A 23,924-nucleotide genomic window follows, 5' to 3' on the forward strand; every position below is an offset into this window, starting at 1 on the left:
GTAGACACTCATGCATAATTTGTTACTTAGGGAGATCAATAGCTTAAGAAGTAGGCACCTATACCCTCAGGTTCTCAAACATTAAATATACCAGTATGATTGGCACATTAGCATATTGTTATATTAATTAGTCTGATTAGTATTGGATATCAAAACCCTAATCCTTTTTAGTTTTAGTTTATCTTTTATTTTATTTCTTTGTATTGAATTCAATCATGACAATTGAATTTTATCTGTTTAATTAAATAGGAAATTACTTCTAAACATAATTTACCAATCTTCGTGAGAATGATCTTGTATTTGAATGTTATACTATCGTTTGATCTTGTGCATTTGCGAGTAAAACGTACAATTATTTGCCTATTAATTTAGGTAAATATTTGCACAGCACAAGCTGCAACGCCCTCAGCTTTTTCTCACCTATAAATACCCCTTACCCCTCGCCCTCCCAAGCTCATTTTCACCCCCAGGCTCTTTGAAATCCCATATGTGAATGTTCTTGTGAGTTTGATAGATTTGTGAAGAAGGAGATGTGGTTTCTTGAAGGCCTTGCTTCTAGGAGGTAACCTTCTACGCTTAAGTTTCTCTTTAGTTGTTATACTGCTTTTCTAGACTAGCTTAGTTGTTGGTTTGAGTTTCTAGCTAAGTTGAGCTTTAATCTTGATTTGGGTTAGGTTAGTGTTTCATCTTTGTTGAAAGTGTCTTCTTGTGCTTGGGGGCTTTATTTTGAGATAGGGAGTCTTAAAAATCCTTTTGGGTAGTTTTAGAACCTGTTTGGAGGATAGGATGTTTGGAACAAATGAGATTCTACCTAAACCTTATGGGCAGACATACAGTCACTAGACCGGACATATGAGCCTTCTGGGCGGACTTACGGCTACGAACCTGGACTTACGGTTAGAAGCGTTCTAGTGAACACCATTTTTACCAGTCATCCGTTATCCTATGTTTTCACATTCTAGGTTCGTTTTAGTTAGACTTAGGACTAGTAGAAGGTTTTCCACAGATTTGGACAACCCGGACTGTTCAAAGGATTATTTGGAGAATCTTTATGACCTAGGTGAGTTTTAACTCACATAATGCTCGCCATTTATTTTCCCACCTTGCACGACTATTTTTGTGTACCAAAACATGCATATTTACAACTCTCACGATATACTCCTTGTAGCACATGAACTCTAGATTTTATGAAAAATGTGCTATTTAACAAAGATAATGACGTTGAGACTTACTTGTAGAAGCATGCATATAAAATACGGACAAGATTAATTGCATCGTATGATGTGGTACACCGGTAAGTGTAGAATAATGGCCATGGGCTTACTATGCATGTTAACTTTATGGTCAAATGTGTGTGTGATTTATAGGCCTTGAATCCAACGGTTGTTTCGTGACCGGTACAGCCTTAACGAGTAGTCACTACAGGACGTACATTATTAGTTGCGTGGGCCACCCGAGGTTGGACTCGGGCAGGCTGCTAATGTTATGGATGGTAGCGTATAAAGGTCGGGGCACCAACATTGTCTTATAGGTCTCTCGGGACAATGCCAACTCTACTGAGAAGGGATATATTATCTCAGGTAGACCATATTGTTGAACTATCACTGATACTCATGATTATAAGCATGTACTAAATCTATATTGCATCCATGTATAGCTGTCATGATTAAACTATTTTATTCATCACAAAATAATGGAATGGGTATTATGTGCATTAATTTTCACTAAGCCCTTGGACTTACTCCCTCCTTTTGTGTTTTCTCCCTCCATTATGTGTAATTTGTGGTTTAGCTATCATAGAAGATGCCTACAGACCAGACTTGGGTGATAGCTTAGGATTTGAATAGAGTCATTTTTAAGGACATGGATCCAGTGTGGTCGAAGACTATGTGGGATGACGGAGGAACCACGCGGGCAGACATGATCGAGATTCTTATCTCCCAACCTTTACTTAAGATTAAGAATCAATTTGTTTAGTTATTTTTATTTCCAAACAATGATTATGGTCTGTAACCTTTATTTGATGATGGTCTGTTAACCAATACATTTGATGACTTATTTATATTATGAGGTATTATGTTGATTCTGGTGTATGAAATTGTGGTTGTTTTAGTTGTTGCTTTCTTTTCACTATAGTAACAAAGTCTTTTGCTGAGTTCTCTCGTTTAGGAGAGGTTAAGATCCTTTAGTCTTGTCTTGCGAAAGATAGGGCTAGGAGACGAACCATGGAGTCAATTACAAGTTAATCAATTTTCCACCAGGGTCATTACAGTTGGTGTCAAAGCCTTATGCTTTGAGAGACTTTATGGTAACGAAAAAGGAAGCTTAAGTAATGATCACACTAGAGGATAGGCTAGTTAGCGGTTAAGGCTTAATTCCTAGATTGGTCGCCTAGTTCTTGTCGAGTCAGTTTTAACTTTGCTTTTCATTGTAGAGAATGCTGCCCAAAGGAACCAAGCAACCGGGCCTAATGCTCTAGAAATCAGGAATGCCATGGACGACATTCATCTAGAACTAGTGGACATTCTAGTCTATGAGGCGGCGCCCCCGAGAAGAGATCAAATGATGCATGCGATTGGCCAGTTGGTGTCAGTGTTAGATTAAGATAGGGTCACAAGGCAGCCAACTACAAGACCTGGTTGTTCTCTGAAGGACTTCTGTAAGATGGCAGGGGAAGCTAAACTCTGGTGGAAGGACAAGAAGATCATGCTTGCTAATTTGGGTTCAAAGACTACCATCACTTGGGACATCATTAAGCACGATTTCAATCGACATTTCTTTACCAAAGTCGTGTAGGAGACGAAGGCACGGGAATTCTTGGACTTGGTCCAGGGAAGTATGTCGGTGATCGAGTACACTACTAATTTTCTTCAGCTGTCAAGGTTCGGCATGTACCTCATTCTGAATGAGGAGAAAAAGGCAAAGAATTTTGAACAGGGTCTGACCACCCAAATTTGAACCATGACCAGCTTTGACATCCACGATTTCTCCCAGTTTGTGGATTAGGCTTCGATCTACGAAGAGAGTCTGAAGGAGAATGCATTTATGTGGCTTAGAAGAGGAGGGCTCCTTACTTCTTTGTATGTCTAATTGGCATTAGTACTCTGTCTGGTGCTTTTACCTTATACTGTTCCTGAACTAGTACTTTGGCGGGAGGAGTTGGACCAGCTAAGAGGATAGCAGTGGGGAGTTATCCACCCAAAGGTCACAAGGACGTGCCTTGAACAACCCTCACCCAGAAGCAGAAAAGTCAGATGCCTGAACTCTGCCGAAAGTGTAATCGGGTTCACTAGGACCTTGTAGGATGGCAACTGGGACTTGTTATTGGTGCGGCCAGTTCAGTCACTTCAGCAAGGACTGCGTGGGCAAAGGGAATGCCTAGAAGCCTTTGGCTCCAGCACGAGTTGACTCACTTGTTTTGGGAGAGACAGAAGAAGGATTGGAAGTGGTGACAGGTACTGTCCCTATACTTGGATTTGAAGCTTCAGTTTTGTTTGGTTTAGGGGCTGCCCACTCTTTCATATCTGTCATTTTTGTAGGACTGTCTAGACTTGTAGTGGGAACTTTGAAAACTGGTCTTGTCATAACTACCCCCGTAGGAAAAACTGTAGTTTGTAAGTGTGCAGTTTGTGGATGCCTTGTCAGCATTTGCGAAAGGATACTTCCCGCAAACTTAGTTGTTCTCCCTATGAATAGTTACGACATTAAGCTTGGGATGGATTGGCTGGCAAAGCATTTGGCGGTTATCAAGTGCGCTCGGAAGCAAGTCATGCTCAGTCCATGGGGAGAATGAGAAGTTACATAAGTTGGATCGCGAGTGAGGTCCTTAGCTCCCACTATTTCGGCCGTTCAAGCCAGGAAGCTCATTCTTGGAGGAGGGCAAGCGTTTTTGGCATTCGTGATTACCCCAGTGAAGGAAGTGAAGAAGGACCTGCAGGATATCCTTGTGGTGCAGGATTATCAGCTGTCTTTTCAACGGACTATTCTGGACTGCTGCCACAGAGGGAGGTGGAATTTGGAATCATGTGCCAGGCACCAATCCTATATCAAAGGCACCATATAGGATGGCAGTGTCAAAGTTGATGGAGCTGAAGGAACAGCTTCACGAGCTATTGGATAGGGTTCGCCCTAGCTTGTCATCGCGGGAACGCCGATGTTGTTCATGAAGAAGAATAACGGGTTGACGAGGATGTGTATCGACTATTGTGAGCTGAACAAGGTCACAATTAAGAACAAGTATCCTTTGCTAAGGATTGACAACCTGTTGGATCAGCTACAAGGAGTGCGTGTGTTCTCTAAGATTGACCTGTGCTCAGGCTATCACCAAGTGAGGGTTGTTGTGCAAATTTATTTAACTCACAAGTGCACAAATTGATTGTAGTTTAATGGATTGCAAGTGGGAGGTCGATCCCATACAGAATTCTATTCTTGAAAGAGCAATTTAAATCTAAACTAATTAAATCCTAACCTAGTTCCAAAAGGGTTTTGAATTTTGATTTTTGAAACTAAAAGACAAACATAAACTAATTAAAATAAACTAAGAGATAAAAGACTAAGGTTTGGAAATTCACACTCATCGAATCATAACAACGTACTTCCATGTTTATCAATATTAATTTGAAATTCTCACAATTAAAATCTTAGATATGTTTTACTATGCTTCAACAGTTAATCAAAATCATCCCATGTATCCATTTATTGCACAAATCACAAAAGGAATCCAATATCAATTAAATCATCAGATGTATCCATAAATCACAAAAGATATCCAATCTTAATTGAAACATCAAATGTATCTAAAGAACAAATCACAAGAAATATCAAATTATTTAGGCAAATAAAATCAAGCAATCAATTATATGAAATTATCTTAAATCATCAAGTATATCCTTGAATCGCAAAAGATATCCAAGAATCACTCTACACATTGAAAAGAAGTAAAACAATTGAAATATTAAACCCAATAAAATCAGATAAATAAAGACTTATATGAAAGTATTGATGTTCTTCATCGGTGAGGCTTCATCCTCAACCTTAGTTGGGAATTAGCTCCACATAAAAATAAAACCTAAATCTAAAGAAAACCTAAACTAAAAAGAGAAAAACTGTAGAATTTTGCTCTTTGAAATTCTCTATCTCTTTTCTTGAATGCAAATAAGTTTATTTATAGGCTTAAGGAAGTCCTAGAAGCCTTATTAAACCTAGATAATCCGGAGGTCTGTCTCCCCGTCAAAATAGAAGTCTAAAATCAGAATATGATTCATCTAGATTTGTGTCCTTTTATTACAGAGAAATTTTGACATAGGAACCTTCCGAATTAGGAAAATCGTATTTCACAACGAATTATATTATTTTGAGTTAGCTCTCCAGTGCCACTTGAATCACTTCAATCTGATATTTTACCGAAAAGTTATGGTTAAAATACTGAGACATGTGCAAAATTTGAATTTGAATACAATCCGAAATTTTATCCAATCTGAACTTTAATCCAATCTGATCTTTAATCCGATTTAACCTTTTCTTGGATTTGATTAAACTTAACCACATCATCTAGGTCTTTTCAAATTATGCTTTCTTCTAAACTTTATATTTTTTTCTTTAAAACTGTAGTTTTTCTTCAATGACCTACAAAATACTAAAAACACAAAACTAACACAAAACATTAAATAAGGACACAACTAAAGAATTAACTAATGTAAATAAAGGGGTCAAAATATGGAATATTTGGCACTTATCAAGGGTGAAGGAAGAAGACATTCTTAAAACAGCCTTCAAAACTCGTTACGGGCATTACGAGTTTTAGTTATGTCTTTCGGACTAACTAACACACCAGCTGTCTTCATGGACACGATGAACAGAGTCTTTCATGACTATTTGGATCAGTTCACCGTGGTTTTCATTGACGACATCTTGATCTACTCCAAGATGTTGGAGGAACACGAGGAGCATCTACGGAAGGCATTAGAGAGGCTTCGAAGAGAGCAACTCTACACTAAACTCGAGAAGTGCGAGTTTTGGCTGGACAGCGTGTCTTGGGTACACGTGATTTCTGGAGAAGGTGCAGTGGTTGACTCAAAGAAGGTTAAGGTAGTGGTAGAATGGACAGGCCAACCAACATGCTTGAGATTTTGAGTTTCTTAGGACTCGCTGGTTACTACCAACACCTCATTGAGGGTTTCTCGAAGCTATCAAGACCACTGACTGCGTTGACTAGGAAGAACGCTCGCTATGTTTGGACGGACGAGTGTGAGACGAGTTTTCAAGAGCTGAAGAAGTGCTTCATAACTACTCTTGTGTTGGCATTACCCACGGGATTAGGCAATTTTGTGGTGTATAATGACACCTCTAAGAAGGGATTAGGGTGCGTACTGATGCAGAACGACAATGTTATTGCCTACGCTTCAAGCCAACTGAAGGTGTACAAGTAGAATTATCCTACGCATGACTTAGAGCTGGCAACGGTCGTGTTTGCCTTGAAGATCTAGAGGCATTATTTACAGGTCCCTCAGGACAGTGCCAACCTTGCTGAGAATGGGTAATATCTCGGGTAAACTATACTGTTGAACTATCACTCATACTCATGATTATAAGCATGCACTATATCTATATCGCATCTTTGTATAACTGTCATGATTAAACTGTTGCATTCTTTATCAAACGGAGTTCATCACAAAATAATGGCATTGGTATTATGTGCATTAATTTTCACTAAGTCCTTGGACTTACCCCACTTTTTGTGTTTTCTCCCTCCATTATGTATAATTGTGCGGTTTAGCTAGCATAGAAGATGCCTACAGACCGGACTTGGGTGATAGCTTAGGATTTGATTAGAGTCATTGTTAAGGACATGGATCCGGTGTGGTTGAAGACTATGTGGGATGACGGAGGAACCACGCGGGCGGACATGATCGAGATTCTTATCTCCATGACATTACTTAAGATTAAGAATCAATTTGTTTAGTTGTTTTTATTTTCAAATAATGATTATGGTCTGTAACCTTTATTTGATGATGGTCTGTTGACCAATATATTTGATGACTTATTTATATTATGAGGTATTATGTTTACTCTAGTGTATAAAATTGTGGTTGTTTTAGTTGTTGCTTTCATTTCCCTGGAGTAACAAAGTCTTCCGCTGAGTTCTCTTGTTTAGGAGAGGTTAAGATCCCTGAGTCTTGTCCCGTGAGGGATAGGGCTAGGAGACGAACCATGGAGTCAATTATTAGTTAATCGATTTTCCATCGGGGTCGTTATAGTGCCTTAGTCATCTTCTTATGGATTTCCTCTCCTCGACCTAATGTTATTGGGGGTTTTGCCTCTCAGCCTATTTCAGGCTGGATCTTAGCCCTCATCTTTCCATTGGCTATTTTGGGTATCTTGTGTTTGGACTTTATTTGGAGAGGAACCTTTTGATCCATGATGGTACGGTCACTTCTCCAAGTCAGGCCTTTTATCAGGTTTCCAGAACCTTGAATCTTAATGTTGCCGCCTGGAGGGATAACACTCTTTCTTCTCTATGGGTTCCTCCAGTTATGGGATGGGTTAAGGCAAATTTTGATGTGGTGGTTAAAAATTCTTTTGCTATGGCTGCGTATGTGCTGAGTGATGTTCAATGTAACATTATTGTTGCTGCTACCCAGAATTTGGTATGCACGGATGTATTGCAAGGGCAAGCGGTTGCTGCTCTTTTGGCAGTTCGATTGGCAACCTTCTCTGGTTGTGATCACCTTTTGTTGGAGGGAGATGCTCTTCTTGTGGTGTTGGCCATTAACAACCCTCCCTTATTTTCTTCTTGGATTTTTACTCATTGTATTTCTGGCATTAGTTTAGAACTATCCTCTCTTCAAAGCCGGAATGCTTTGAAAGTGTCTAGATGTGCCAATTTTTGTGCACATGCTTTAGTTAGAGGGGTTGTTTCCCATCTTGTCTTTGGAAGCATTTTGATAAGTGCCAAATATTGCATATTTTGACCCCTTTATTTACATTAGTTAATCCTTTAGTTGTGTCGTTATTTAATATTTTGTGTTAGTTTTGTATTTTTAGTGTTTTTTAGGTCATTAAAGAAAAACTATAGCTTTAAAGGAAAAATGCAAAGTTCAGAAGAAAGCATACTTTGAGAAGACCTAGATGATGTGGTTAAGTCTAACCAAATCCAAGAAAAAGGTTAAATCAGATTAAATTGGATAAAAGATCAGATTGGAGAAGATTTCGGATCGGATTCAAATTCAGATTCTATACATGTCTCAGTATTTTGACTGTAACTTTCTACTCAAACATCATATTGAAGTGATTCAAGCGGCATTAGAAAGCTAACTCAAAATACTACAATTCATGTGAAATAAGAGTTTCCTAATTCGGACGGTTACTATGCCAAAATCGCCATGCAATTAAGAAACACAAATATGGACGAATCCTATTCCGATTTCAGACTTCTATTTTGACTGGAAGACAGACCTCCGAATTATCTAGGTTTAATAGGGCTTTTAGGACTTTCCTAAGCCTATAAATAGACTTCTTTGCATTCAAGAACGGGGAGACACAATCCCAGAGAGCAAAATTATACAGTTTTTCTCTTTTTAGTTTAGGTTTTCATTAGTTTAGGTTTTATTTTTATGTAGAGCTAAATTCCCAACTAAGGTTAGGGATGAAGCATCACTGATGAAGAACGACATCACTTTTATGTAAGTCTTTATTTATCCGATTTTATTGAGTTTTATATTTCAATTGTTTTACTTCTAATCAATGTGTGAAGTGATTGTTGGATATCTCTTGTGATTCAAGGATACATGTGATGATTTAAGGTAATTTCATATGATTGATTGCTTGGTTTTTAACTCATAAAAATTGGATATCCTTTGTGATTTGTTCTACGGAGACATCTGGTGTTTCAATTGAATTTGGATTCCTTTTGTGGTTTGGGCCATGAATGGATACATGAGATGGTTTTGATTAATTCTTTGAAACATAGTAAAACATACATAAGATTTAAATTGTGAGAACTTCGGATAAATATTGATGGATATGGAGTATGTTGTTATGATTCGGTGAGTGTGGATTCCCAAACCTTAGTCTTTATCTTTTGTTTTATTTAATTTATGTTTATCTTTTAATTTTTAAAACCAAAATTCAAAACCCTTTTAGAACTAGGTTAGGATTTAATTAGTTTAGATTTAAATTGCCCTTTTAAAAATACAATTCTCTGTGCGTTCGACTTCGCACTTGCAATCCATTAAACTACAATCGATTCGTGCACTTGCAAGTTAAATAAATTTGCACAACACATTCCCACAGGATTCCCCATTCTTTCTTCTATTCAGATTAGGAATGAGAAAGATCATTCACTGTAATCCTTTTCTTTATTCAATTAAAAAAAAAAAATACCAATTTGATAAAATCTCACTTTTCCCAAGGAGAACATTAAATACAATGACCTCTGGCTGTGGTGATTGGAGAGGTGAAAATTTGCAAAAGGTAACGTAATCTAGTCTTAAACCTTGCCACCAAACAAAGGTACGTGAACATACTTTCTTTATATATATATATATATATATATATATATATATAAGTAAAGGTAAGTAAAAGTACATTAAGAGTTAGTTAGCAAGTGTCCATGAAAGTTGCTGAGGTAAAAAATGACAGGATCACAAAAACAGAATTTCATACTTTTATGAAGATACAAATGATGGGCAAGATACAATCCACATAGTCATATTCCTTGACCATTAAAATTCTTGGGTGGTTCCTCTTATGTGGAAACCATATGAGCTACAAAACAAAAAGGACTTTGTTTTGTAGTATATATAGAAACACACTATGCGGTTGTTTTGGGTGTGAGACAAAAGGAAGAGAGAAAAAATAAAAAAAAAGGAGAAGAAAGAAGAGAACAGCGGCACAAGGAGACAGAGAAAAAGAAAAAGAAGAAAAAGGGTTTCACCTAATCACATCGTCAGAGATTGGAAAGTCGTTTGTGGTTCGATCTTGATGCAATTTTAGTATATTGTTCATGACAACGAGTGCTATTTATTGATTGGTGTCGATTGTTGGACTTCCTCTTCAATTGCTTGGTTGCTAATACCTACTTGCTAAGATATTTCTTTATTCTTGTTAGAATCCACTTTTAGGGTGATGAATTTATGTTTAATCCAAGAATGCATGTATTCTTGATGTGGTGATAACCTCTAGATATTTCTCTAGGGAAGACAATTGTAAACTCATTATTATTGATAGTGAAAGATTAGACTGGACTAGGTCCTGCGGTTTTTCCCTTCGCATTGGCGGGTTTTCGACTTAAAAATCTTGGTGTCTTGTTTGTGGATTCATAGTTAAATGCAAAGAACACTTAGAGCCTGTTTGAGATTACGTTTGAAAAATAGAGTTTTTAAGTCAAAAAGAGTTTTTGGGCAAAAGCTTCATTTTTAAGCTTTTGCCAAAAGTGCGCGTTGGCTATTTTTAGGTTTTTTGGACCCTTAAAAGCACTCTTAATTTTTTTACCAAACGAGAATTTTTTTTTTTTTTTACCAAACAAGTACTTTTTTCTTCAAACAAAATTTTTGAGTGTTAAAAGCATTTTTAGGCCCTTCAAACGCAATCCCAAACAGGCCCTTAGAGCTTGTTTGGGGTTGCTTTTGAGAAATAAAGTTTTTAAGTCAAAAAGAGCTTTTGGGCAAAAGCTTCATTTTTAAACTTTTGTCAAAAGTGCAATTCCTCCAGGTGGACACTAGTAAAATTGACAAACTAAAGAAAGAGTTAAGTAAGTCCTTTGCTATGAAGGACTTGGGACCTGCAAAGTAAATTCTTGGTATGAAGATCCCTCGTGTTACGAAGAAAGAAAAATTGCGGCTATCACAAGAGCAAGGCAAAACTTGTGAGCTCTACACTTGCAGGTCATTTGAAGTTGAGTTCAAAGCAAAATCCTACAAGTAAATAATAAAAAGATGGAATGAAAAAAGTGCTTTAAGCATCAGCCAAGGGTAGCTTAATGTATGCCATGGTGTGTACGAGGCCTGATATCACTCATGCTATTGGAGTTGTCAGTTGGTTCCTTTCTAATCCTAGAAAAGAACATTGGGCAACTGTGTGTAGAAGTACTTCTGCATAAGTTTAAAATTGAGAAATTACTGACGGAGTACTATATTTCATGGTTGAAACGCATTTTACAAAATAAAGTACACATGCTATTGTTGTGCAAATTTATTTAACTCGCAAGTGCACGAATCAATTGTAGTTAATGGATTGCAAGTGCGAGGTCGAACCCACAGGGAATTGTATTCTTGAAAGCAATTTTAAATCTAAATTAATTAAATCCTAATCTAGTTCCAAATTTTTGAGAGATTTTTCTGTTTGAATGAAAAAAAACAAAAGCATGAGCAATTTAAAGTGATTGAAATCTTATGACGAAACACTAAAGTTTCAGAATCCACACTCACAAATTCATAACAACATAATTTCATGATCTATAATATTCCCCAAAGTTCTCACATATAAATCTTAAGTTTGTTTTACTATTGCTTCAAAGAATTAATCAAAAGATCCCATGTATCCATTCATAACCCAAATCACAAAAGAAATCCAATATTCGATCAAATCATTAACTGTATCCGTAAATCACAAGAAAATATCCAATCTTTATCAAAACATCAATTGTATCCAGAGAATAAATCACAGGGAAATCCAATTTTTAACAAAGAAAACCAAGCAATCAATTATATTGAATAATCTTAAATCATCAAGTGTATCCTTGAATCACAAAAGATATCCAAGAGTTATTCAATCCAATTGATTAGAAGTAAAACAATAGAGCAATTAAACCATTAAATTGGGAAATATTACATACATGAAACAAAGTTGCTAATCATAAGTGAGGCTTCATCTTCAACCTTAGTTGAAGGTTTAGCCTCTCATGTTATTGAAAGACAAAACAAAATTGATTGAATTCATAATGTAAAATCGAGTACTTACAAATAAGAATCACAAAGTAGAGATTCAAAAGTTAGGAAAACCTTAAACTCTCTTCTTTCTCCTCTGCAATCTTCAAATTCGTAGCCCCCTCAACTAATCTGATAATTCCCTATTTATAGACCTAAAACTTAGGGTTTTACAAGTTGAAATCGGATACAATTCGTCCAGGTTTGTACCATTTAATTACGGGACGATTTTGGAATAGTAAACGTCCGAATTAGCAAAATCCTATTTCACAATGAATTGTAGTATTTTGAGTTAGCTTTCCAACGCCACTTGAATCACCTCAATCGGATATGTGAGCGAAAAGTTATGGTCAAAATACTGAGACGTGTAGAATCTGAATTTGAATCCAATTCGAAATTTTATCCAATCTTATCCTTAATCCGATTTACCCATTTCTTGGATTTGGTTAAACTTAACCATATCATCTAGGTCTTCTCAAAGTATGTTTTCTTCCAAAAAGTAGTTTTTCTTCAACACCTACAAAATATTAAAAACACAAAACTAACACAGAACATCAGATAATAACACAGCTAAAGGATTAACACAAGTAAATTAAGGGGTCCAAATATGCAATATTTGGCACACATCAAACACCCCCAAACTTAACTTTTGCTAGTCCCTTAGCAAAACAAAACGAAAAATAGAATGAAAACAAAACAAAACAAAACATAAATCCTCTTTCGTGGGAGAGACGATTGCATTTAGCATATGCAACAAGCCTTTTAAACCCCTAGGCATCCCTAGTGGACGAGTGAAGTCTCGTGAGGGCTTAACAGGAATGATACCCACAAACATTGTAGTACTATGTTGTTAACAAGAAAGAAGTTTCACATAAACCATGGTTCTCATTCATGAGCAAACTTAAAAAGACAAACACCATCATCACTATCAAAAGGAAATCCAGAATCAAATCACTCATAAATGAACAATTTAGACTTCATATGTTCTGAAATGTGTAAAGTGTAATTAGCATACAATCATGAAGCTTTCAGCTTAAACTCAAGACAAGTTCCATAAAATTTGTAAGAATCCCTAACAGATGAAACAACCAAGGCAAGATATGTAACTTTTTTTTTTTTAACAGACTTTGTAGTGTCTAACTCCCTTAAGCTTTCTAATTGACCCATGTAACAAGTGTTAGGCCAATGACTCCCAAGCCAGGTGGCTTTAGGGCACTAGATGTAAAACATCTCTAAGGGCTTAGTAACTTAAGTCAAAAAGGCTACGAAGCCAGACTAGCCATATCTTAAATCAATATTGAATTTCACACCTTTTGACACGAACACTCAATGCTTAATGAGGCAAGAGGTCCGGTTACTCAGCGAAAAACTCAACATGATCTTTCTTTTCTTTTTCCTTCTCTTTTTATTTATTTTTTTATTTTTTTATTTTTTTATATCTTGCAAGCCAATGGTTATTCATCAATAGGTCATCCAACAAATCTCAAAGAGAACAAGCTTAAGCTCAAACATCATACCTCACAGAAAACATGCTAATGTGCTCATAAAAATTTATCTCAAAACAAGTGAAATCTCTTTTACCCAAAAATAAGTCAAAGGACTTAGACTCCAAATGACATAATGATGTGTTCAACCCTTTAAGCAAGCTAATGAAATGCAAACCACAGTCACAGTTTAACTCAAACTTGACAAAAACATAGCATAATTAATTTTTTTTTTTTCAAATTTTTTAACACAAAAAGACAAATAAAACTAAACAAATAAAAACAAAAATAAATAGACAAAGATAGACAAAGTGTTTTTCCATACCCCCAAACTTGAATCACACATTGTCCTCAATGTAGGCAGAAACACAATACCAAGAGGTATAAGGAACCAGAGTGAGCAAAGAGACGACCCCCAAACTTACTCATAATAACACCTGTCCTGAAAAACACAAAAATAAAACAAAAATGAAGATAGACGAAACAACACAAAAAATGACTAAAAATACCAAAGAAAAAGGAATGCCTTCCATAAGCGCTAAGTTTACAGTCTTCAGCCAGACTTTTCACCGCTGATGATTAAGTAGACGACGTAGGATCTTCCAAAGGCAATTCCTCACTCTCCGAAATTTCCAGTTCCAAGAATGGCTTCAACCGCTGACCATTGACCTTGAGAGCACTTCCATTCTTAGGATCCTGGATTTCGATGGCTCCATGAGTAGAAACTGCACGCACTATGAATGGTCCAGTCCATCGGGATTTGAGCTTTCCTGGAAACAGATGCAGACGTGAGTTGTAAAGGAGGACTTTCTGACCAACTTCAAATGATCTTCTCAAAATGTTTTGGTCATGGATCTTCTTCATCTGATCTTTGTATAGCTTGGCACAGTTGTAGGCATCATTCCTCAATTCTTCTAATTCATCTAGCTGTAACTTCCTTTGCTCACCAGCCTTGGTGAGGTTGAAATTTAGCTGCTTTATAGCCCAATAAGCCCGGTGCTCCAATTCCACAGGGAGGTGACAAGCCTTGCCATACACGAGTCGGTAGGGAGACATGCCAATTGGAGTCTTGAATGCAGTCCGGTATGCCCACAGAGCGTCATTGAGTCGAAGAGACCAGTCCTTCCTTGTCGGGTTCACCGTCTTTTCTAATATCCTCTTGATTTCTCTGTTGGATATCTCAACTTGCCCACTTGTCTGAGGATGGTAGGGAGTTGCAACTTTATGAGTAATACCATACTTCTTCATGAGTTGCTCAAAATATCGGTTGCAGAAATGCTTCCCCCCATCACTGATGATGGCACGTGGTGTCCCAAAACGTGCGAACACATTTTCCTTCAAAAATTGCAACACGACTCTGTGATCATTAGTCTTGCAGGCAATAGCCTCCACCCACTTGGAAACATAATCCACCGCCACAAGGATGAAAAGATACCCATAAGAATTAGGGAAGGGACCCATGAAATCAATGCCCCAAACATCAAACAGCTCCACAATAAGGATCGGGTTCAGCGGCATCATATTCCTTCTTCCAATGCTCCCCAACTTCTGGCATCTATCACAGGCTGAACAGTAGGCATGGGCATCACGAAAAATGGAGGGCCAATAGAATCCACTTTGAAGAATCTTCGCCGCGGTCTTTTTAGAACTGAAGTGGCCTCCACATGCATGATCATGGCAAAAAGATAGGACATTTTGCTGGTCATTTTCAGGAATGCATCTCCTTATAATCTGATCTGGGCAGTATTTGAACAGGTAAGGATCATCCCAAAAGAAGTACTTCGCCCCAGCCAAGAATTTTGATTTGTCTTGCCTAGTCCAATGTGATGGCATTTGGGCAGTGACAAGGTAGTTCACTATGTCTGCGAACCATGGTGCATGATTTTGAGAGATGTGCATAAGTTGTTCATCAGGGAATGTCTCAGCAATCGGCACAGCATTTTCATTGAAGTCGACAACCAGCCTAGATAGATGGTCAGCTACCACATTCTCGGAACCCTTCTTGTCCCGAATTTCAATATCAAACTCTTGCAGCAATAGAATCCACCGGATGAGACGAGATTTAGCATCTTTCTTTGACAATAGATATTTCAGTGCAGCATGATCCAGAGTAGACTAAGACTTTAGACCCTAGCAAGTAAGATCTAAACTTATCCAGAGCAAACACTACAGCTAACAACTCCTTTTCAGTAGTGGAGTAGTTAAGTTGTGCATCATTCAGAGTCTTGCTGGCATAGTATATGACATGTGGAATCTTCTCTACTCGCTGACCCAAAACGGCTCCCACAGCATAATCAGAGGCATCACACATTATCTCGAACGGAACCCCCCAATTAGGTGGCTGAATGATTGGTGTAGAAGTTAAGGTCTTTTTCAGAATCTCAAAGGCTGTCTGGCACTTGTCATTGAAGTCAAAAGGAACATCTTTTGCCAATAGATTACATAGAGGTCTTGCTATCTTGCTGAAGTCCTTGATGAATCTTCTGTAGAACCCAGCATGTCCCAGAAATGACCGAACCTCCTTAACTGTCCGCGGGGGCGGAAGGTTAGATATCAGATCAACCTTAGCTCTGTCAACCTCAATACCTTTGTGGGAAATTACATGCCCTAAAACAATTCCTTGTTTCACCATGAAGTGGCATTTTTCCCAATTCAGAACCAAATTCTTCTCCTTGCACCGTACCAGCACCAATGTGAGATGATGTAGACATTCCCTAAATGATGAACCAAAGACTGAGAAGTCATCCATGAAGATCTCCAGGTGAGTTCAACCATATCTGAAAAGATGCTAATCATACATCGCTGAAAAGTGGCGGGTGCATTGCACAATCCAAACGGCATACGGCGATAGGCAAACGTACCGAACGGACAAGTGAAAGTAGTCTTCTCTTGATCTTCGGGGTCCAGTGGAATTTGGTTGTAGCCGGAGTAACCATCAAGGAAACAGTAGTACTCATGGCCTGCCAATCTCTCCAACATCTGATCGATGAAAGGTAGAGGAAAATGGTCTTTTCTTGTCACGGCATTTAACTTCCTGTAGTCAATGCACACTCTCCATCCTGACTGCACACGAGTGGGGACCAACTCATTTTCCTTGTTCTTGATAACTGTAATCCCTGCCTTCTTCGGCACCACATGAATGGGACTCACCCATTTGCTGTCAGAGATTGGGTATATGATTCCCGCATCCAGAAGTTTAATTACCTCTGCTCGAACTACCTCTTGCATGGCCGGATTCAACCGTCTCTGTGGCTCGCGAGAAGTTTTAGCATTTTCTTCCAGATGAATCTTATGCATCACTACTGCAGGGCTGATTCCTTTGATATCTTCTATTGACCACCCGATTGCTTCTTTATGCTCTCTCAAAACTTCTAACAGCTCATGTTCCTGATCACTATCCAAATCGGCAGCAATGATCACAGGCAGAGATTCTATAGGATCCAGATACTTGTACTTCAGGGTGTCTGGTAGAGGCTTCAACTCCCGCTTGACAGGCTCAGCTGCTAATGAAGATGGATCAGGGGACGATGTCAAAGTAATTTCTGTAGTCTCCGTCTTTATCTCAGGCGTTGAGTCTAACAAGGCGTCAGCTTGTTCCAATAAAGTGTCCAGTGCCATGTCACTTCCCAGTGCAATCAGGCATTCTCCCAAGGGGTCTTCAATATCTGGTTCATTGACAGTTTTCTCTACTATCTCCTCAATTAAGCATGTGCTTCTGACCTCCTCATACTCAAATGGCTGCTTGCTGATATCAAAGATGTTCAGTTCCACTGTCATGTTTCCAAATGATATCTTCATGACTCCAGTTCTACAGTTGATTAGGGCATTAGCCGTAGCTAAAAAGGGACGCCCTAATATGATTGGAACTTGAATTTCTGCATTTTCCGTCTCTGTATCTAAGACAATGAAGTCCACAGGGTAGTAGAACTTATCAACTTTGATCAGCACGTCTTCAATAATTCCCCTTGGAACCTTCACAGATCTGTCAGCCAACTGAAGTGTAATTGAAGTGGATTTCAACTCTCCCAATCCCAACTGAACAAATACTGAATATGGCAGTAGATTTACACTGGCCCCCAAATCCAACAGAGCTTTCTCAACTCGATTGTCACCAATCTTGCAAGCAATGGTAGGACATCCAGGGTCCTTATACTTTACAGGCATCTTGTATTGCAAGATAGAGCTGACCTGCTCAGTCAGGAAAGCTTTCTTGGGGACGTTCGTCTTTCTCTTGATGGTGACCAAATCCTTCAGAAATTTGGCATAAGAAGGCACTTGCTGGATGGCATCTAGGAATGGAATGTTTATCTGCACTTGCTTGAACACTTCCAAAATATCATCGAACTTCGAGCTCTTCTTTGGCGGTTTCAGTCTTTCTGGATACGGAGCTTTGGGTATATACTTTTTGGAAGGATCCTCAGTAATCGGAATGGCAATGTCCGGTCCTGTGTCTTCCGTAGGCTTGTCCAGGTTTTCCTTCTCTTCTGCAGCCTTAGTGGCCTCTTCAGGCATGACCACTTGATTATCCACCTGTTTGCCTGACCTCAGAGTGGTGATGGCTTGTACATGCTCCTGACCATGCATAGAGGCAGAGGAACTTCCAATCACAAATTGCCCTTTTGGGTTAGGCACGGGTTGACTAGGGAACTTCCCTCTTTCTCTTTCCCCCACTTGATTTGCTATCTGGCCAACTTGTCCTTCTACCTTGATCATAGCCTGCTTAAGTTCTTGTATGTCTCTGTTGTTGGCCATGTTGGAATTCCTCATTTCCTGTACGGCTTGATTGGTAAAACCTTTTAGCTCTTGTATATCTTGGGAATTGCTCAGGGTAGTATTCTTCATATCTTGCTTTATCTCTTGTATGTTCTTATCCATTGATTGCATGAATGCTTTCATCATGTCTTCCAGTGATGACTGTGGTGCAGGCACTTGAGTGGTAGACTGATAAACAGGCGGTTGAGCTTGGTGAGATGGCCTGAACTGATTTTGAGCTTGAGTGGAGGTATCTCTTTGGTTCAATGGCTGATTCTGCTTCCAAGAGAAATTTGGGTGATTCCGCCACCCTGGATTGTACGTTTCAGAAAACGGTCTAGTGGTGGGTTTTCTGTAGTCATTGAAGGCATTGACTTGCTCAGTTGGGTACTCTGTTGACAAAGTTGGGCAATTTTGAGTGAAGTGCGTTTGACTATCACATAACCCGCATGCATCAACTTGGTAAGTATCTGCTACATTCACTGGTTTGTTTAAGACCATAGTGTCAAACTGACGCCTGAGAACCTTGAACTCCTCCCTTAATTCAGCATCATTCCTCACCTCATAAATGCCTCCTGTCTTGGGAGTGGGTTGTTGTCTGTCCCAACTATCTTGAAAATCCCATTGTTGTGCTCGTTCAGCCATTTCGTCTAAAGTTTTATAGGCTTCATCCCCAGTAAGACTTAAGAATTCTCTACCATTCATCGTCTCAAGCGAGTTTCGCTCACTTGGTGTTAGTCCCCTATAGAAAATTTGAACTAGCACCTCATTCTCAAACCCGTGGGGTGGGCATTTTATAGTAAGCTCTTTAAACTTCTCCCAGCTATCGGTGAATCTTTCCCCTTCTTTTTGTCTGAAATTGGTGATCTGTAGACGGAGGGCATTGATTTTGGAAATTGGGAAGAACTTGTGGTAAAACTTGCTTTGCAACATATCCCAAGAAGTGATAGATCCAGGTCTATTGTTGAGTAGCCAGGATTTCGCCCTATCATGTAGGGACAGAGGGAATAACCGAAGGCGCACCGCTTCTGCTGGGGCATTTTGTGTATTAACAATGTCGCAAATTTCCAAAAAAATCCTCACATGAACATATGGATCCTCATTCTCTAATCCTCTAAATGCAGGAAGGTGACCTATTGTACTCGGCTTCAGCTCGAAGCGAGTAGCTGGCAACACTATACATGACGGTGTGTTGGTAATGTTGGGTACGAACAGCTCCCTAAGGGATCTAGGTTGATTTCGTTCTCCCATCTTAACAGACTTTTCCGAATCAGACTCGGAACTTTGAGAATTGGTGGGTGAGTTTGGTGGCTGTCTTAGATTCTCTCTCGCTGTTCTTTCAATTTCAGGATCAAAAGCGTTTAACTCCAGATTTAAAGCCCTACGACCGAACATGCAAATAGGAACTAACAAGCTAACAACCTAACAAACTAATAAACTAAAAACTGAAATGAATTGAACTAAATTAAATTATATTAAACTAACTAAACACAATTGCAAGCAGAAATTAATTTAAACAGAAACTAAAAACTCACAAAAAAGGACCAAAAGATTTTGGCAAAAATCTACTGAACTGTTGCGGTTGCTGTCTTGGCTACAAGTGTGCTCGATCGTAGCAGGGCTGTAACACAAACAAAACAACAACAAAAAACAAAAAGAAAAATCTTTTTTTAAAAAAAAAAAAATTGTATTAGTAACACAAATAAAACAAAACAAATTGCAGAAAAATAAAATCCTAATTATAACTAGTAGAAGAATAAAACGGATCTAGAAATAAATTGGTTTAAAAAAATAAACAATTCCCCGGCAATGGCGCCAAAAACTTGTTGTGCAAATTTATTTAACTCGCAAGTGCACAAATCAATTGTAGTTAATGGATTGCAAGTGCGAGGTCGAACCCACAGGGAATTGTATTCTTGAAAGCAATTTTAAATCTAAATTAATTAAATCCTAATCTAGTTCCAAATTTTTGAGAGATTTTTCTGTTTGAATGAAAAAAAACAAAAGCATGAGCAATTTAAAGTGATTGAAATCTTATGACGAAACACTAAAGTTTCAAAATCCACACTCACAAATTCATAACAACATAATTTCATGATCTATAATATTCCCCAAAGTTCTCACATATAAATCTTAAGTTTGTTTTACTATTGCTTCAAAGAATTAATCAAAAGATCCATGTATCCATTCATAACCCAAATCACAAAAGAAATCCAATATTCGATCAAATCATTAACTGTATCCGTAAATCACAAGAAAATATCCAATCTTTATCAAAACATCAATTGTATCCAGAGAATAAATCACAGGGGAAATCCAATTTTTAACAAAGAAAACCAAGCAATCAATTATATTGAATAATCTTAAATCATCAAGTGTATCCTTGAATCACAAAAGATATCCAAGAGTTATTCAATCCAATTGATTAGAAGTAAAACAATAGAGCAATTAAACCATTAAATTGGGAAATATTACATACATGAAACAAAGTTGCTAATCATAAGTGAGGCTTCATCTTTAACCTTAGTTGAAGGTTTAGCCTCTCATGTTATTGAAAGACAAAACAAAATTGATTGAATTCATAATGTAAAATCGAGTACTTACAAATAAGAATCACAAAGTAGAGATTCAAAAGTTAGGAAAACCTTAAACTCTCTTCTTTCTCCTCTGCAATCTTCAAATTCGTAGCCCCCTCAACTAATCTGATAATTCCCTATTTATAGACCTAAAACTTAGGGTTTTACAAGTTGAAATCGGATACAATTCGTCCAGGTTTGTACCATTTAATTACGGGACGATTTTGGAATAGTAAACGTCCGAATTAGCAAAATCCTATTTCACAATGAATTGTAGTATTTTGGGTTAGCTTTCCAACGCCACTTGAATCACCTCAATCGGATATTTGACGAAAAGTTATGGTCAAAATACTGAGACGTGTAGAATCTGAATTTGAATCCAATTCGAAATTTTATCCAATGTTATCCTTAATCCGATTTACCCATTTCTTGGATTTGGTTAAACTTAACCATATCATCTAGGTCTTCTCAAAGTATATTTTCTTCCAAAAAGTAGTTTTTCTTCAACACCTACAAAATATTAAAAACACAAAACTAACACAGAACATCAGATAATAACACAGCTAAAGGATTAACACAAGTAAATTAAGGGGTCCAAATATGCAATATTTGGCACACATCAGCTATCATAAATTAATAACATCTAATTTACACATACCATCAAGGCATTCCATAAATTTTCCTTCGCACGCTATGGTACCTTCGTCTAGTCATCGCGTATCCCAACAAAAGCCCCACTCTTGACAATCTTTCTGGTCATCCGTCGAAATTTCAACCTGCTTAGTCCTATGGGTTGCCACGCACTACTATACTCGCACACAACCCTTTGCCCGTCAAGGATCCCCCACAACTTGTGCGAATCAGTAATGGTCAACACATCAAAATTATTGCCTGCATCTAGATTGATGTTTAACACATGAATGAGTATCGATGTTATTTGAAAGTGAATACTAACTACAAAACATATATACTTATATTGGTATAACTAGCATATATACATACCTATCATCCGGACCTGGTTAAGACCCAACACTTGTCGTTCAGGGCCATTAGGCTGCGTGGCCTGTGTAGCACTAGTCCCATCATTAGTCATGTCCTCTGGGGGCTGTGAATCATCCATGCCATCCATCTCTGCACTGTTGTGTGGTTGCCTATCAAAATGGCCGTGTGGGACCAACCCGTCTTGGCTCAGTTTTTGTTTTGTTGATATGCTTTAGTTGATTCTCGGTCCTTTTTGAACTTAAGAATGCAAAACAAGGCAAACAATTATTAATAAGAACATAAATACTTTCGAAACACCAAAGAAATCTATTAAGCATTGCACCTTATGTGAGAATTGATTTGATTGCGCTAGGCTGGTTTAGTGAAAGATTTTGTTTTATTTTGTATTCATAAAAAATTATGTTGTTTAATTTGCTTTGTATTTTTTTTTTAGAATGTTTAGAATATATGAATTTTAATTTTCATTGAAATATAATAGGTATCAGACCAATAATATTAAAAACTAATGCTTTGATAATCAAAATCCACATGTAATTTTCTTCTTGCTATTATTCAATTAAAACTACTCACATGATAACAAATATTTTAACATTTTTTTTTTAATTTATATGGAATAAATTAAAATTTAGAGTCTTATTTTTTAATTCATTTGAATGGCTTTATGGAATTTATTTTTTTCATTTGATTTACTTGAATATTTTTTTGGAAATTTTTGCTTTTGAAAGCAAAATAAGACACAAATGTATGTATTTGATTGCTGTCTAGAAAAGGAATAAAAACGCTTTTAAAACATGAAAGAGATAATTAAGCATTGAACATGACGTAAAATGAGGAGCAAGGCGAGAAAAAACCCTAGCTCCTTAGGGAGCACCGCACAGGTCCTCTCTTTGGGGGAGGAGGGATGGGCTTTCCTCCACCCCCCCCCCCTCCTCCTCCCTCCTCCTCCTCCTCCCTCCCTCCGCAGGTGTTTTTGTTTCCAGTTCTCCGCCTCTTTCGGGGTTTTCACCGCGCCTTGCTTCCGGTCCCAGCAGCTATTGAGCCCCCCTTCGGGGTGCCTCCTTTTCCCCATTCTCCGATCTCCTTGTGGGGTTCAGATCTAGTTGGCCTCAAGCTTGATTTGTAGTTTTTGTTCTTGTTTTATTTGCTTATAATAATGCCTTGTTCTCTTGTTGATCTATGAGGTATTTGTTGTTAGTCCAAACCCTTGGTTGTGGATGAGAACTATATCCTGGCTTTCGGGTCGAGGAGGATGAGTGTTGGCACAGACGTTTTATGTGCCCAGGGCTGAAGAATAAGCGCTACCTATGCATTGGATTGTGTCTACTTGGAACAGATCTGTTATTTCATTTGAAGATTAGTCATAGGTTAGTGGAAGTTGAAATCATAGATAGGTCTTAAATGATAGAATGTTATGTATGTGTCTATGATGTTGTAACCTTGTACCTTCGACTATGATTTGCATTATCTAAGCTTTGTGCTCTTGTGATGTAAGAGATATATGCTTGATCTTTTTTATTAATGGGATTGGAATGATATTCCCTTTCAAAAAAAAATGTCGTAAAATGATTTGTTTGATTGCATTAAATACATATTGAGTGAAATATTCTGTTTTATTTTGTATTTAAAAAAAAATTGTTATTTTGCTATGTAATATTTTGTAAATGTTCATAATTATATGAGTTTTATTTGTATTGAAATAAAATAGGTATCACAAAAATATCATCACAAATTTTGTCTAATTTTCTATTAATGTTTTAATAATCAGAATTCAAATTTAAATTTAAATTTTTTGTGATTTATACGATTATGCAATGTTTTGTGTAACTATATCTTTCTTTTATTATCAAATGTGAGATATATTTTTATGTCTTTTTTTATTAATAAAGATGTATTTTAATTTTAAAATTAAATTATAATTAATTAATTGCCTATAGCGACGTGCCACAGCGGCACGTCACCACATTGGTGACGTGCCAATCTGAAACGTCACTATAGGGGTGACATGCCACTATGGCACGTCACCCTAGTTGTGACGTGTCAGAGTGGCACGTCACAAATGGGTGACGTGTTACACAGACACCTCACTAATTAATGACGTGTGCCAATTAACATGTCACAATTTATTTTTATTTTTTTCCTCTTTTAAAATATTTTTTATTATTTTTTTTTTGAATTAGTGACGTGTC

The 23,924-nt window shown here is 37.6% G+C and overlaps 1 non-coding gene and 1 pseudogene across 1 annotated transcript; one reads left to right on the forward strand and one right to left on the reverse strand.

Moving 5' to 3' along the window:
- Window positions 1–13,829: 13,829 nt before the first annotated feature.
- LOC132181877 (uncharacterized) lies at window positions 13,830–18,064 on the reverse strand (annotated as a pseudogene).
- Window positions 18,065–18,935: 871 nt separating this feature from the next.
- Window positions 18,936–19,042, forward strand: LOC132183486 (small nucleolar RNA R71). The gene has a single exon (XR_009440449.1). It is a non-coding gene; the product is annotated as a small nucleolar RNA R71 (small nucleolar RNA).
- The last annotated feature ends 4,882 nt before the right edge of the window (window positions 19,043–23,924 follow it).

This window comes from Corylus avellana, chromosome ca5 (genome assembly GCF_901000735.1).
Source record: "Corylus avellana chromosome ca5, CavTom2PMs-1.0".
Lineage (NCBI taxonomy): Eukaryota > Viridiplantae > Streptophyta > Magnoliopsida > Fagales > Betulaceae > Corylus > Corylus avellana.